This window comes from Papaver somniferum, chromosome 9 (assembly GCF_003573695.1).
Source record: "Papaver somniferum cultivar HN1 chromosome 9, ASM357369v1, whole genome shotgun sequence".
In the NCBI taxonomy this organism is placed as follows: Eukaryota; Viridiplantae; Streptophyta; class Magnoliopsida; order Ranunculales; family Papaveraceae; genus Papaver; species Papaver somniferum.
This window is the reverse complement of record NC_039366.1, coordinates 19,406,418-19,420,947: the sequence shown is the minus strand read 5'-3', so window position 1 is coordinate 19,420,947 and position 14,530 is coordinate 19,406,418. Positions and strand designations below refer to the sequence as shown.

The window sequence follows — 14,530 nt, the reverse complement described above, 5'->3', positions numbered from 1 at the left end:
TGTGTTTAATTTGTCTTAATTTTATATTTTATTAGTGTTTAATTTTGTATTTATTATGTAGATATTTTTGGAAAGAAATATTTTGGAGAAATCGGATCGAAAAATTACTAAAGGCACCCGAAAAAGTACTAAATACATCCCAACTTTGGATAACGGCACGCCCAGGAAGAGTTGAAAAAGGCACCCCAAAAATTTTACTACTTAGACCCCAAAATTGCTATTCGCATCACCTCAATTATTTAAAAAAACAAATTGGTAAAGGCACCCCCAGACTGGATAAGGGAACACCTTTCTTCTTCGTTTGAATTGATATTTTTGGGGAGAAAATGGTTTTGTAGAGGGGAAGGGATCACGGGACTAATGGTTTTGACTAAAGGTTTAGACAAAAGTTTCTAACCGTCCATCTCTATACATCCAAGGGCTACCAATTTTGATGAGGTGGCATCTTTTTTCTACAACAAAAGCTTTACGGCTTAGTCAAGCCGACCTGGTACAAAGTTTATAACACGATAAATTCTTTGCAACTGATTCCAAATATATCTAGCATGTTTTTTGGAAGAATATCTTCCACGTCTTTATGAGAAGGATTCGTTTAGTTTTCTTCTCCAACTCTTAGCTGCGATACTAATAGTATTTTGTTTTCTTCTCTTCCGCATCTGTTCGGAATTGTACTCTTATCATAGTACCTAACTTTTGAAAAAAAAATTCAGAGTTGATTATTTATGGATGAGCCGTCAAACGAAACAAACGATGAAAATCGAGTATTGGATGATGGAACCAACGATACAAACACATTGTTGAACAAAAAACAGGATGCTACCAATAGTGGACCTTCAAAGGATAGTTCCTGCAATATAGAAAAACCATATAATGGAATGCAATTTGATACTCCCTCCGTCCACTATTAGATGACTTATTTGTTTTTTAATTTTGTCTCATTAGTAGTTGATTTTATATAATTTGTTACTCATATTTATATTCGTTTCATAGGTGTTTTAAAATGCTTTCCAACGATATAAAATTTACGAATATTCGTCGTATAGTTTTAGTGGTAAATCATTTCTAAATTGTGCTACTAGGTCAACTAATAGTGGGACGGAGGTAGTACTAGTGAAGAAGTGAAAGAACGTTACACTAAGTATGGCCGGCAGAATGGATGTTCAGTGAGAATTCGATCAACAAATAAAACACGTGTTGGGGTAGACGAAGCGACAGCAATTTATATGGTGTGCGCTCGTGAGGGGAAAAAAACAAAGGAAGAAAAAATAGAGGTAAAAAAAGGTAGAAGTTGCAATACCATCAAGTGTAACTGCAAGGCAAAGATTCGGTTTCTTCACGATGACGAAAAGAATAAATGGATCGTAACACAATTTTCCGATATTCATAACCACAAATTTGTCTCACCAACAAAGAAAAAGCTCATGTGCATAAATAGATGCATGCCAGATGCCGTGAAAGATCTTACAGAGGCATTCTATAGGGAAAACATTTAAATTTCTAAAGTCCAATCGATCTTTGGTGGTGCAGAGATAGGATTTAACCGGAGAGACTGTTAGAATCATTTGCGCAATGTCAGGCATAAGAATTTGGAAGTTGGCGAGGCCCAGTCAGTTATTAATTATTTACAGATGAAACAAATTGAAAATCCACAGTTCTTTTATGCAGTCCAAGTCGCCGAACAAGGGAGAACAGTAAACTTTTTTTGGGTCGATGCTCGGTCACGTATGTCATATGATCAGTTTGGTGAAGTAGTTTTCTTTGATACTACATATCGAACAAATAAATATGAGATGTTGTTTGCTCCATTTACAGGGGTGAATCACCATTATCAAACTATCCAGTTTGGATGTGCAATTTTATAGGATGAGACCGAAGTTAGATTTACATGGTTGTCTGTGTTAATGACAAGTTCCTAAGTGAGAATTTCACTGACGTCAAAAGTGAAAAACCTCCTTTAACAGCTGATGTTCCTATGAACAAAGATTTTCCACCTTCGAAAACAGTTCATATGAGAACAGTCAAAACACATTCCCTACAACTGTTATTATTGCGGGAACAAAGGTCACCTTGAAAGGAGATGTCGTTTTCGACTGCGGAATGAAAAACTTCATAATATTCTCGTACGAATGTCTAAAGAAGTAATCAAACCTGCCTCTCATTTTGCTGGAGTAAAAGGTCTTGTCTGCAATCAAGAAAAGTGTTGTGATGAGCCAATTCTTGACTATAAATATGACACAATACCTTTTTACAATTGTAAAGGGAAGAATGTCATATGTACATAACTCTTCAAATTACTCTGTGAAGAATAAGTTACCGAATTAATAGAAGAAAAGCTCTACTCATACTAACATAATTCAAATGACATAATCGAGATGGAAGAATTCATAAAAAGTCAAGCGGATGAATGCGATCTTTTTGAGATTATGATAAATCACGATGTTGATGACGCTTCTACTGACGAAGTAAAGGCGTAAATGATTGGACAAGAGCACATAAAAAAAGAATATCACGATTTCCGAAAATTTGTAAAATATCATAATTTGGAGAAAACCGGAGGGAGATAACTTTTAATCAATTTTATAAAGATCGAACAATTACTACATATGCTTCGAAGATGTTGTCATGCTGGCCCATAACTTTTAATTTTTTTTTTCTTTTACAATGTATTTTTATTAACTTATTGTTAAATGTTTTATATTTTATCTTTTAAAGTCATGAGCTTATTGAATTTTATTAGTTTATAATAATATTTTCTTTGTCTTTTTAATAAATCAATTTTATTGAGTTTACAATAGCATGAAAGCAAAATGAACGGATGGCAAATTCTGGTAACAAACTTTGACGAGAATTACAATTATACAGTAGAATAAGCTACGACATAAAACACGATTATTTGATAAATCAAATAAATAGTACTAGCTAATTAGGTTTTCGGAGGTCGAAGTAGTATCGGAAGCCCTTTAGCCGGCGAAGGAAAGGGACTGACTTTTAATATTTCATCACCAGGAATCTGCTTCTCCCATTCGTACTTTCGTACAACATGGTGCATGAAAATGAGCATTTGTACTCTAGCGTACTCTCTTCCAGGACACATTCCAGGTCCTCCTCCAAACGCTACAAATGTGTATGGAGCAGGCCCTGCCCCTAGAAATCTAAACGGATCAAACATTTCAGGATCTGGAAAATATTCTGGATTCTTGTGTGTCGAAATTGCACTCCAATATAACTGCGTACCAAATTATACAGACAAATAAATTCAATTGAAGTCCTAATTCATTGGAAACATATATAAATAGATTTTGAACTAATAAATGGGTTATTGGTTACCTTCCATCCTTTTGGAATGAAATATCCTGCATAGGTGAAGTCATCCAACGCCTCGGTGAAAGCTCCTTGGAGCGGTGGTGCAAGTCGCAATACCTCACAAACTACATTCCATGAGTATTTCATTTTTTGTATGTCATCTAAATTTAGTAACTCTCCTGTTGCTTTCGCATTTGCGATCTCGTTCTGCTCTGTCATACATGTGGAAGCTCGGCAAGATACTTCATAAGGACTGTAATAACAGTACTTTGGGTGTGATATCCAGCGATGATTATCGGAAGTACCAAGTCCGCAAGGTACTACGCGTAAATGAATGTCTTTGTCTTCTTATTGTTGTTTTCAATGTCTTCTACATGTTCAGTATCATCATTTTCTTTGCAAAATAGAATCATCTGCGACAGCAAATCATGTGCTGGTGGAACTGAAGACGAGGGTGATGACGACGATGATAATTCATTCATCTTCTGCAGATTATCCTCATTAAAAAGATGCATCTCATCCATCCTCTGCTTAATTATTTTTGCAAATTCCTTTCGGATAATTTTAGAAGCCCGATTTAATGGTGTCCCGGGTAAATTAATGGGTATAGTTAAGATTCCATCGCTCACCACATTAAAGAGCTCGAGTAAATCACCGACACGAGTTTCATCACTGATGCCCAAGAACAACAAACATGCTGATGAGAAAGTGTAAATCTGGCTTAAAGGATACACAACAACTTCCGTTTTGCCATCCCAGTGAGTACTGAGATGATTCCTTGCTATAGAATCCAACACGCCGACGTACCTCCGGAGCATATCTAGTTTCGTAATCAATGGAAACACCTTATTACGGACGTTCCTAGATACTCGTTGTGCCGCGGGTGAGGCTTGATCTTCTACCATTTCTAAAATCTTAATTACTAACCGATTTAGGCCACCAAGTCTTTACGAGTCTGTATTCGTTTGAGAACAAGAATTTGTTACCAGCAGCACCACTGAAGACAGTCACAGTCTCTCCATATAATGAAGTCTTGAAGACTTCTGAAGAGTATTTTCGAATCCTATCCTGAAAGAATTGCTCTGGAATCCCTTTAAGATTTTTCCGAAGGAAATCTACATTTTCTCTTATGATTTGCGCCCAACCAGCAGTTCCAGGTGGCCCAACTGCTGTTATTCCGTCATCTTGATTTTCCTTCTTCTTTAAAGAATAGAAAGAAAGAAAGAAAGAAAGAAAGAAAGAGGACTACCACCAAGAGAAACACCGTACATATCTTCAATAACAAATCATCCATTTCGCTTTTCAATTGGGTAAGAATGTGCTAAAGATTAAATGGAAATTTTTCATGATCAAGGCACCTATATATATATATACTGGAGCGGGCAGGTACCAGCCGTAAAGACAATGGGCTACCTTCAGGAATATGTTAGTTTTTGTATAGAGTGATAACTGGTCTAATGTATTTTTTGTTGCGATATACCTCCATCAATTTCGATCTAAACAGATCAATTGTGGTTTCGAGTGGTTCAAAAAAAGAAAAACTAAATAAAAATAAAAAAGCTTGATGTGAAACAAACAAAGGAGGATCCGTTTAGAGCCTCCTACTTCACTTACGGGGAAAAATTAGGTGGAGGCCCAAAAAAAATAATATCCTCATTGTCAGACCCATAATTAATTTTAGGTACCGTGACACTCATAATTATTTTCGTGACACCCATAATTATATGAAATTATTAAAAATATTTGCATGACGGATTATGCATCCGCGTGACGGGTTACGCATCAGGGGTATAATTGGCAACGCAACTTGGATATAACATATCTAAAAATTCGCGCCTTGGAATTTTACAAATTTTATATCGTTGGAAATCTTTTTAAGAGAGTTATGCAACGAGTACAAACAACAATATCAAATTTTTGTTTTTCACGAAAAAGTCGGAGGTGATCATCATTTTAGGCAAAAATTAGAAAACTGACTACATAACCATTATGCAGCCACCAAAAAAGATGCATAACACATTCTGCAGACGCATAGTATTTTATGCAACCATTTTCTCGACTGCATAACAAATTATGCATCTGCATAACAAAGTTATGCATCTATAACAAGTTATGTAACCATTGTTTTGGTTGGTTTTAGTGTGTACATAAAAATTGATGCATCACAGTATGCATCCATATTTACGGATGCATATCAGGCTATGCATATATTTTCTCGATGCATAAAAGATTGTGCAATAATTTTCTCGATGCATAATGCATTATGCAGTCATATTTCCACGACTGCATAACATGTTATGTAGATATTATTGTAGGTGCATGACAAGTTATGCAATCTTATTTTTTGTTGGTTTCAATGCTAAGAAAAAAGTAGCTGCATAACATGTTATGCAAACGTTTTCTGGACTGCATAACAAGTTATACAAAAAAAAAAACTGCAGAGCGTGTTATGCAACCAATTTCAAGAATTATGCAACAAATTTTGTAGATGCATAATTTGTTATGCATCACTATTCACAACACATCACCAGGTAATAAAACATATATCAGAAAATTCAACATAAAATTTTAAAACTGTATTGCAGACTTAAGACTATCACCTGCACCATATAACAAGCAAGCATAACAGCTTCGATGCCGATAGTGTTCCGTAATGAATATTGTGGAACATTGTATTCGTGGAACAAATCCACAAATGACAGTAGGACCCAACAGATGCCATAAACAAAAGGGACAAAAGAGGACCATCAAATTATAAGGACCTATAAATGAGCATAGCACCAGCACCCTGGCTGCAACAACACAAATGGACAGCATCAACACTTTTTTCTTCTCTCCTTTCAGCCAAGACTTGGTCAGAACCCATGATACTCTTCCATTTACTCAACCAATCTCCTTGCTGCTCAATTCATCTTCTTATCCTGTCGATAACAAGCACCAGTCACTCGAACCATTATCCTGCTGCCAATCTGAGCTTCTAACATATCTCCTAACTCATCTCGATCAAAACTTCCATTCTCCTTGGATCAGGAAATTCTACGAACACCATATGAGCAGAACTGATGGTGTTGTTGTGCGTCAACAAATCCTGTAGATTTCAATTCATACATAACCCATTCTCCTATTTCTTACAAGACTTGTAAACTAGTATCAATCATCACCATTTACTGCCATATTCAAACATAACAACGGCTCAACTCCAGCTACACAGTTGTACGTCTCTTTAAACTCATTTCCTGGCTGTTAACTCCAGCCTGAATTAAACCCACTCTTCCAAGCCCTTGAAAACTATAAGCACTCCATTAATCGTCTCCCCAAATCAGCAGCATCAGATCCCCTTCCTTTAACTGATTCAGTTTTAAATCTCCACCAAACTATCGCCACTAGTTCCATCTCTGTCTCCACCTTGAAAAGGAATCTTATCCCTTGTTGAACATCCACAAGACTCATGGCTTGATTGACCACAGACCTTCTTCTTGAACTTGATCATAGTCACTGGATACTACAACAGACACGCAGAAGAATAAGAAGAACACAAGATGCCGGTATGAACAAATTTAACGAAAAATCAAGTCTAACAGATGGAACAGTAGAGGGGAGAGGAAGAAGAAAAGGAATCGAAGAAGAAGAACAAAAAAAAACTGAAACCTAATTTTATAAACTATGGGTTTGGGAGAAATTTTTTCACCAAAATTGGGTGCGCGCCTGAACTTTTTTGTCGGCGTGTTTCACAGTGACCAAAATCTTAAAAATGGGTGTGGCTGTACTTTTCACTTATAAGATCTAAGGCTAAGTCTATGGGCTAGATTGAGCTGCTAGATTGGCAGTTAAGTGTTGCAATTAAAAAAAAGTGTGGCCTAAAAGTTAACACTAGTTCTCTCTCCTAGCATGTGCTCGCAGTTCAACTAGCAGCGAGATTGAAGCGCTGAATGGTTCAGCGTTCAAAAAGTGACCTTAGCGTTGAAACGTTCAGCACTCACAAAAATCACACGGATCACAAAAATCACAAAATTTGATCTGACGTCTGAAATTTAAAGCGCTGAACCAATCAGCGCTGGGTAGTGGTCCCAGCTGACGTGAACTGCTAATCTAGCTGCTAGATTAGCACTCCCATATGACTTAGGAGGTTGCCCTAACTGACGTGGACTGCTAATCTAGCTGTTAGATTAGAAGACCACAATACTAGGCTAACGATAGACTGTCTGGACTAAAAAAGAAAAGAACTGAAGATTGATAGAAAGCAGTTTCCCGTTTAAGTTTTTAGTATACTTTGTTTTGAGTTGTTTAAGTAATGTTGAAGTTATCCTAGAATGTCTATCTGTAGTATTCCAGTGTTGTTTACTAAGTTTCTTAATTACTACTGTGTTTATCTTAAAGTTATCAATGGTTTTCTAAATTGCTATTCTAAAATTTCAACTAATAGTGAATCAAAACTCTATTAGGGTCAAATCCCCCATCCTGAAAAGCATAATATATCAGGGATGATCTCAAATCAATAATTTGGAAACCTAAGAAGAGACTCGGAGAGATTAAAAAGAGACTTGAAATAAAGTATTGGAGAGCCAACTAAATCCTAAGGATGCAGCGACGAACAGTGCTTGATGCATATGATGAATGAGATGTACAGAGAAATTGTAACTCAATATTAGATGCAAATGATGAACGAGAAGAAATGATGAAACATAAATCAGGCCAACCAAGGGACATAATCGAACAGAATCTACACAACAATTGATGACTCAAAACCCTTTTCTAGATCCCCATCTGGCTTGGGATCGAATACCAGATGGGTTAATTACTCAGCTATCATCGGAGGAGGAAAACTGAAAGGGAAAAAGAAGAGAAAAGTTGAAGAAAAATAGCCGTTGGGAGGAGAGATGGCAGATCTCTTGTTTTTGTTTTTTTTGACTGAGTGAGAGATCTGTTCTATTTTTTGATGTTACTGGCAGCTGAGGATCGAGATGATAAAAAATATCATATCTTTATTACTTGGAATATACTGACAATTGAACATAAACATACTCTCATCTTATATGCGGCCAAATTTTTAGGTTGCATTGGCTTTTCATGAGCTGAGAGTACATGCATGGCTAAATTTTTTATACAAGTTGGCCTTTACATAATGAATTCTTATAACGTTACCTTAAGTTGCATTGTATAGAAAATTCGTTCATACCAATGGCCTTTACATAAATTTTGAAATTTTGATAAAATGCTCCTGTTTTGAAATACGTTAATAAAAGTGCCCCCTTTCTTAATTTTTCTAAAGTGCTCTTTTCTTGATCGTTTCTTCAGAAAAACGGTAAACGGCACGTTAAATCCGTTAATGCTTAGGTGGCTACTACAAAAAGTCCAATAAACCCTTAGGCAATTTCGAGTGAGCCATCGGTTCGACTCATCTATGAACATTATGCAGTTCCTCAATGCATATCTTATCTCTTCTCACTTTCTTAGCTATGACATCAGCTAAGTTATCACTCTCCTGTTGACATGACGATCAACACTCAAAATATTTAAATAGTTCAAAAGAAATTTAATATCTCTCACTAAGTTTTTATTCTCCGATTGAACAAATAAACTCTCAGAAGTAATTGAGTTCACCGTGTTCTCTGCATCATCTATTAAATTGATTTTGATACGTCCTGAAGCTTTAACCCAGCTCAAAGCTCCCAAAATATCCATGCACTCTTCTGCTTCTGGATCCATTACTCCAACTGCATAGGTTCCTTTGATTCCTTTAACTTCACCTGCGCAAGAGAATAACACTATTCCAGTGCCACAATCAAGAGTAAGATGATCAAATGAAGTATCAACAAATATTGTATCAACATCAGTATGCATATTATTAAATGAAGTACTCCAATCTAATCTAGTATTTCTATTTGATATTTGTCTAAAACGCATGTCTGACTAAAACTGAGCAACTAAAAATTAATTCTAGAGGCAGTATTAGCAGGGTTGAGAGTTTTATCCTGAAAGATGCAGTCACATCTTTCTTTCCAGATTATCCAGCATGCAACCATAAGTGGTTTTCTCTAAGTATCTTGTACCTCCTTGCTTGTATTGTTGACTTTTAAGAACTAAGAAATAATTCGTTCTCTGATGCTCTGACAGCTATTTATAACCTGATCAATATTGATGTCCAGGTATCTCCACACAGCTTTTGCATGATTGCAAGTTGATTTATTTTTTAATTTCGTCGTTCCACAGGAAAATTCAGTTAGAAAACTAATCTTGTATAGTCAGTCTTGTGATTAGATTAAGGAAAAGGAAACAATAATCTTGTATTGATTAGATTAAGAAAAAAGAAACGATAATGTGGTGAAGGTGTTCAGTTAGGAAAATAATCTTGTATCGTAAGTCTTATGATTACGTAAAGAAAAAGAAAAACAATAATCGTGTGATTGATTAGATTAAGAAAAAGGAAATGATAATGTGGTGAAGGTGGATCGAACACCTGACCTTCAGATCTTCAGTCTGACGCTCTCCCAACTGAGCTATCCCCGCATATGTGTATGTGATAGCAGAGATGAATGTGAAGTAACTATGTTGGTCGTGACTCATGGAGTTGAATCGAAAGACTATGAATTCAATGTATTGGTATATACAAGACACAGGGTGTTAGATTCTTTTCTTTTCCTTAAGGTTTACTATCAAAATATTATAACAGTATATAATGGATGACGACAACCCACATGAATGATGTAGAAGTTTGAAAGAGGATATTGTAGCTTTACCATTCGTTCTATAGATAGAGAATACGATAAAACGGCTTCATGTGAATTGTTTTTCTTCTTTTTTTTTGAGGTTTTGTGACCTCTTTTACTTGATGTAGAGGCTAGGAAGCAGAATAACTATTAGAGAGAGTTTGATTTTATTGCTAATTGTATGGTCTCGGTTAGATTATGAAATCATGAGACTAGAAATACATGTATCCAAGCTTCCTAAACCAGTAAGAACAGTATAGGAACTAATTCACGACGAATTGCAAATAACTTCATATCTTGAACTTGAAAACTTTGCTTTGGTGTATGGTTTCTGGTAGGACTCAATGTAAGTAGTGAACAAGATAAACTCTTATGGCATAAAAAGTTCGCTAAGATAATGCAACTATGCAATTATTGTTGCTTGTACATGGCATGGATAAGTTGTTGCAAAATTGTGATTTTGCCACATTTTGCAGCATTCTTTCTGTTTATCTTCTCCTAACTTTTACAGACACATGCCTCGCTTATATTAAAAGTAAAAAGGTCTTTTCACACCATAGTTGGTTGTGGTTGTTGAACACATTGTCGTTGTTGACCTCTAAGTTTGAAACACCTTCATAAATCATAGTTACGGTTGGTTAATTAAGAATAACCAACCGTAACTCCATCTGCAACCCTAATGTAAATCATGCCACTTGATATTTCCGATAGTCTAGGGTGAAATTGAAATTGATGCTCTTCGACAATTAGAGGATATTGAAGGATTGAAGGATTTTGTTGATTATCGTCACTGCAATCCTTTTTTTTTTTAGGTTCTTTTTTTTTTAGGTTTTTTTTTAAGGTTTAAATATATTTGATGATGATTATCAAAGAAAAACTGATTTTGATTTTGTTTTTTTATTATTACGTTTGAATAGATAGGAGGGTAATTTAGTCATTTTAAAAATGGAAGGGTAATCTAGACCTTTAACATGACACTAAACACCCCGTAACCAATTTGGTAGACATTATAACGATGGTTCAGTCCAATAGAATCGTGAGCCCCTATAATAGGTTACAAAATGAGTGATCTCTTGACATGATATAGTGTGACTATAGTCATGATAATTTTGGAGATACATAATCAAATGAGCATGAATAGGTTTTACGTGAATGTATAACTGCAACATTTTCATATATATTCTTTTTAAAGATGTAACTGTCCTATCTTATAGAGCACTAACCCAAATGCTTTTGCTCCATGTATTTTTTGGTTGAGAATTCTCATAACAGTAACTTTGAGAATATGAGATGTCAGAGTAAACTTAAAAATATATGAGACAAGGTAACAAAACTTTTCAGGGTTAATTGACTTCTGGCATTATGGCTGAGACATCTTTTAGCACCGAAATGTACAGTTATAAGAAAACCGATTTCAGTGTTTGATAAGCACGTAAGTGCTACATTTTGTATCTATATTTATATTAGCTAGGACTCGATATCTCGGCTAATGACATTATTTTAGTGTTTTTGTAGAAAGTACATACGAATCTGATCACCCTTTTAATATATGACTAAATGGGAGCTAATATGGCGTTTGCAACAACAATCGCCAGTATCACTCACAATACCCAAAGGAGGCAGCTCAGTTAAGTAGCTTGTGCCCACTAGTGCTTGGGTACATTTCTCTGCCAGAAAATGAAGCAAAGAATAGTTTTTCTCTGTTCAAGCACATGAAGCCCATTAGAGCTAAAAGGAAAGGCGGACGTGGATGCTTGTGCACCTCATCTCTTGGTGACATTTGTTAAGCATTAACATCAAACGGAGATGGAGTTCAAGCTATGCTCTAAAAATCAGAAGTAGCAGTGAAGGTGTTGTTACGTTCAAGCTAGTGATGGAGGAAACCGGTCAAGGAATGAAACTGGTTGCTGCCGGTGAAGAGTTGTATGAGTAATTAGCTGGGACCTTGCAGCCAATGATGACGAGATGTAGAAGCCTGGAGTTCTGGTTTTTGGCAGGCGAAGAAAGCTGTGAGGAGGAGCGAAGAAAGCAGTAAGGATACATCCCCTATACGCACGGAAACTGCACTTTAGTTGGTCGATACAATGCCTGAAATACGAAGTCTTAAGGGTCAGAAAATGAGAAGTTTGTGGCTCAATCATGTGTTCGATATTGATTGTATGTCTGATGTTGGCTGAACTTGTTTTCTGTGGATCGAAATGGAAGTTTTTAGGAGCGTTAATGGCATGGATTCGATCGCAAACGAAGATTAAAGAAGGACTTAAGCTTCCGTTGAATCATGTGTTTTTAAACACCCAGCTGCCAGTGATGGTAGTATGAGCTGTTGTGATCTGTGAATGAAGGAGAAGGTGTATTCTGTCTTGCATGAGTTTGTTTGTTGTGGACGAAATTTAGGTAAATAAAGGCAGTTGATTATTGGGTTTGTTGGCATCGAACTGAAGTTGCAGGCAGCAGTCGAGTTGGAGTTGAGAACAAACGACTGAAATCCAGTCTGAACTAAGAAGCTGGTGCAGTTGGTGCTGCTGGCTAGGGAGAACGATTGTGCTAGCTGTGTATAGAGCTTAACGTGAACTGGAGATGGCAGAAACTGATGTTGTTGGTTGGCCGGAGTATGGAAAGGATTTGGGTTTGATTTGGAACAGTTTGAATTGTTTGGTTCGATTGCTTTGAGTGATAATGGTACGAGTTTGGTGCTGTTTGCAGCGTGAACGGCCGTCGTGGTTCTTAGACGGACAGGGAGTGATCAGGTGCCGATCAAGGAATAGTTGAAAGTGTGCTGGGAAACAGACGGATACAGACTAGTTCTGTTGACTGAATTCGACATTATGCAGTGACCGAGATTTGGAAGGAGCAACTAGTGTGGCTCTTCGTTAGAATGAAAAGAGTAAGAAATTTATTTCTTCCTTAATTATAGGTCCTCTGATGACATTACAAGACCAACAGGAATTAAGCATTAAAAAAGGAAAATAAAGACAAGATCTTCATGTTTTATCCGAGAGGTTCCTTGTGGGGGAGGAGGCCGACGGCCAGAGATAGAGAAGGGTTAGGCGCGGCTAGACGGCTGTTTCGCAGTCTAGGGTTTGGAGTTTTTCTTCTCCATTTTTGCTTAGCTATTTGATTTTAATCTTTTTATGGTTTTTTTGTGAAAGTCATGGCTAGCTAAAACTATGTTAGGGTCTAGGTAAAACCCAATTTTATTATGAAAACTTATATTTATATGTTTAATAATGAGTTGATTGATTAGTAGTTTTTCTTCATTTGGCTTGGTATTCTATTGTTGATGTGATTTTCTAAATTATTTATGCTTTTGAATTGATACTGCGTGTGCTTCGGTTAAATCCCTTGACGTGGTATGCAAGGATAGATATGTAATGCTTTAGAATCACTACTCATGAAGTCAAGACAACTATAGCGGAAAAACAGTATTTGAAAAAGTATGGAATATACTTTTTAAATATTAGTAGAGTTTGCATAATTAATTGGTGGAAACCGAAAATCTTAATAACCCACGCTCGTTTTGTTTATCTTTAAATTATTTATCATTTCATTTTGTTCCGAATTTCTAAAAATCCTTAAAACATTATCTTGTTGATTATTTAGTTTTTGGTATTAGTTGGTAGAGCATTTCACACTCCCTGTGAGAATGAACCACATTTACTATCTATATTACTATTGACCTTTGCGCTTGCAGATATAACTGGATTTCATTTAATCATTAATTTTGGTTATCTAAAATCTGTATCAGTGTTTTCAGTCACTATTACGGTGGTTTTACTTCAAAAATTGATTTATTTGACATTAATGTACAACCATGAGTTAGTATTTTATCCTAATGTATTTTATCTTTCCCTTTTTAAAGCATTTACATTATAGTATTAGTAATTAAAGATTTTGATCCTTAAACTGGTTCCAACTGTATCCTAGAAAGAATTAAAAACTAACAAAACTGGTTCCAAATAAAACAGGTACTCATCTATTTACACGTGGTGCCATTGTAATGTAGTTGCATTTGTACACGATGTTCACTATAACAATCAACTAAACCCGCTACTTCATAAGCCAGGCCCTACAAACAATTGAACTCACTGTTTTCTCAAAATTTCAATTTCCCGATTTCTCCAGCAACATAGAAAAAATCCAAAATCCCAAATTTCATCATCTTCAATTCACAAACCCTAGAATTTCTGATGTTTCTAGTGGTTAGTTTTTTTTTTTATTATTCACATTTTTTTTAACATTTTCTAGTATAAACAAATCCCTAATTATTTTTTGTTTCAATTTTTTTAGGTTTTGTTATTTGGAAGAAGAAATGAGGTTAGGGATCATGATTGTAATCTTCTGCTTTAAGGAAGACAAAAAGAAAGAAACTCATCAAAAAGGTAAGTGAACCTATAGTCGGCGCAATATTAATTTGATAACCTGCCAACTAAACTATAGTCGTCAAGGTATAAGGATGAATATCGTGACGACACTGTAAATGCTAATTTTAGAGATAAAAAGTCGTCATGATATTCAATTTA

At 35.8% G+C, this 14,530-nt stretch overlaps 1 non-coding gene and 1 pseudogene across 1 annotated transcript; both read right to left on the bottom strand.

Moving 5' to 3' along the window:
* Window positions 1-2,923: 2,923 nt before the first annotated feature.
* Window positions 2,924-9,207, bottom strand: LOC113311525 (annotated as a pseudogene).
* A 530-nt stretch (window positions 9,208-9,737) lies between these two features.
* TRNAF-GAA lies at window positions 9,738-9,810 on the bottom strand. Its single transcript has one exon. It is a non-coding gene; the product is annotated as a tRNA-Phe (tRNA).
* Window positions 9,811-14,530: the final 4,720 nt, after the last annotated feature.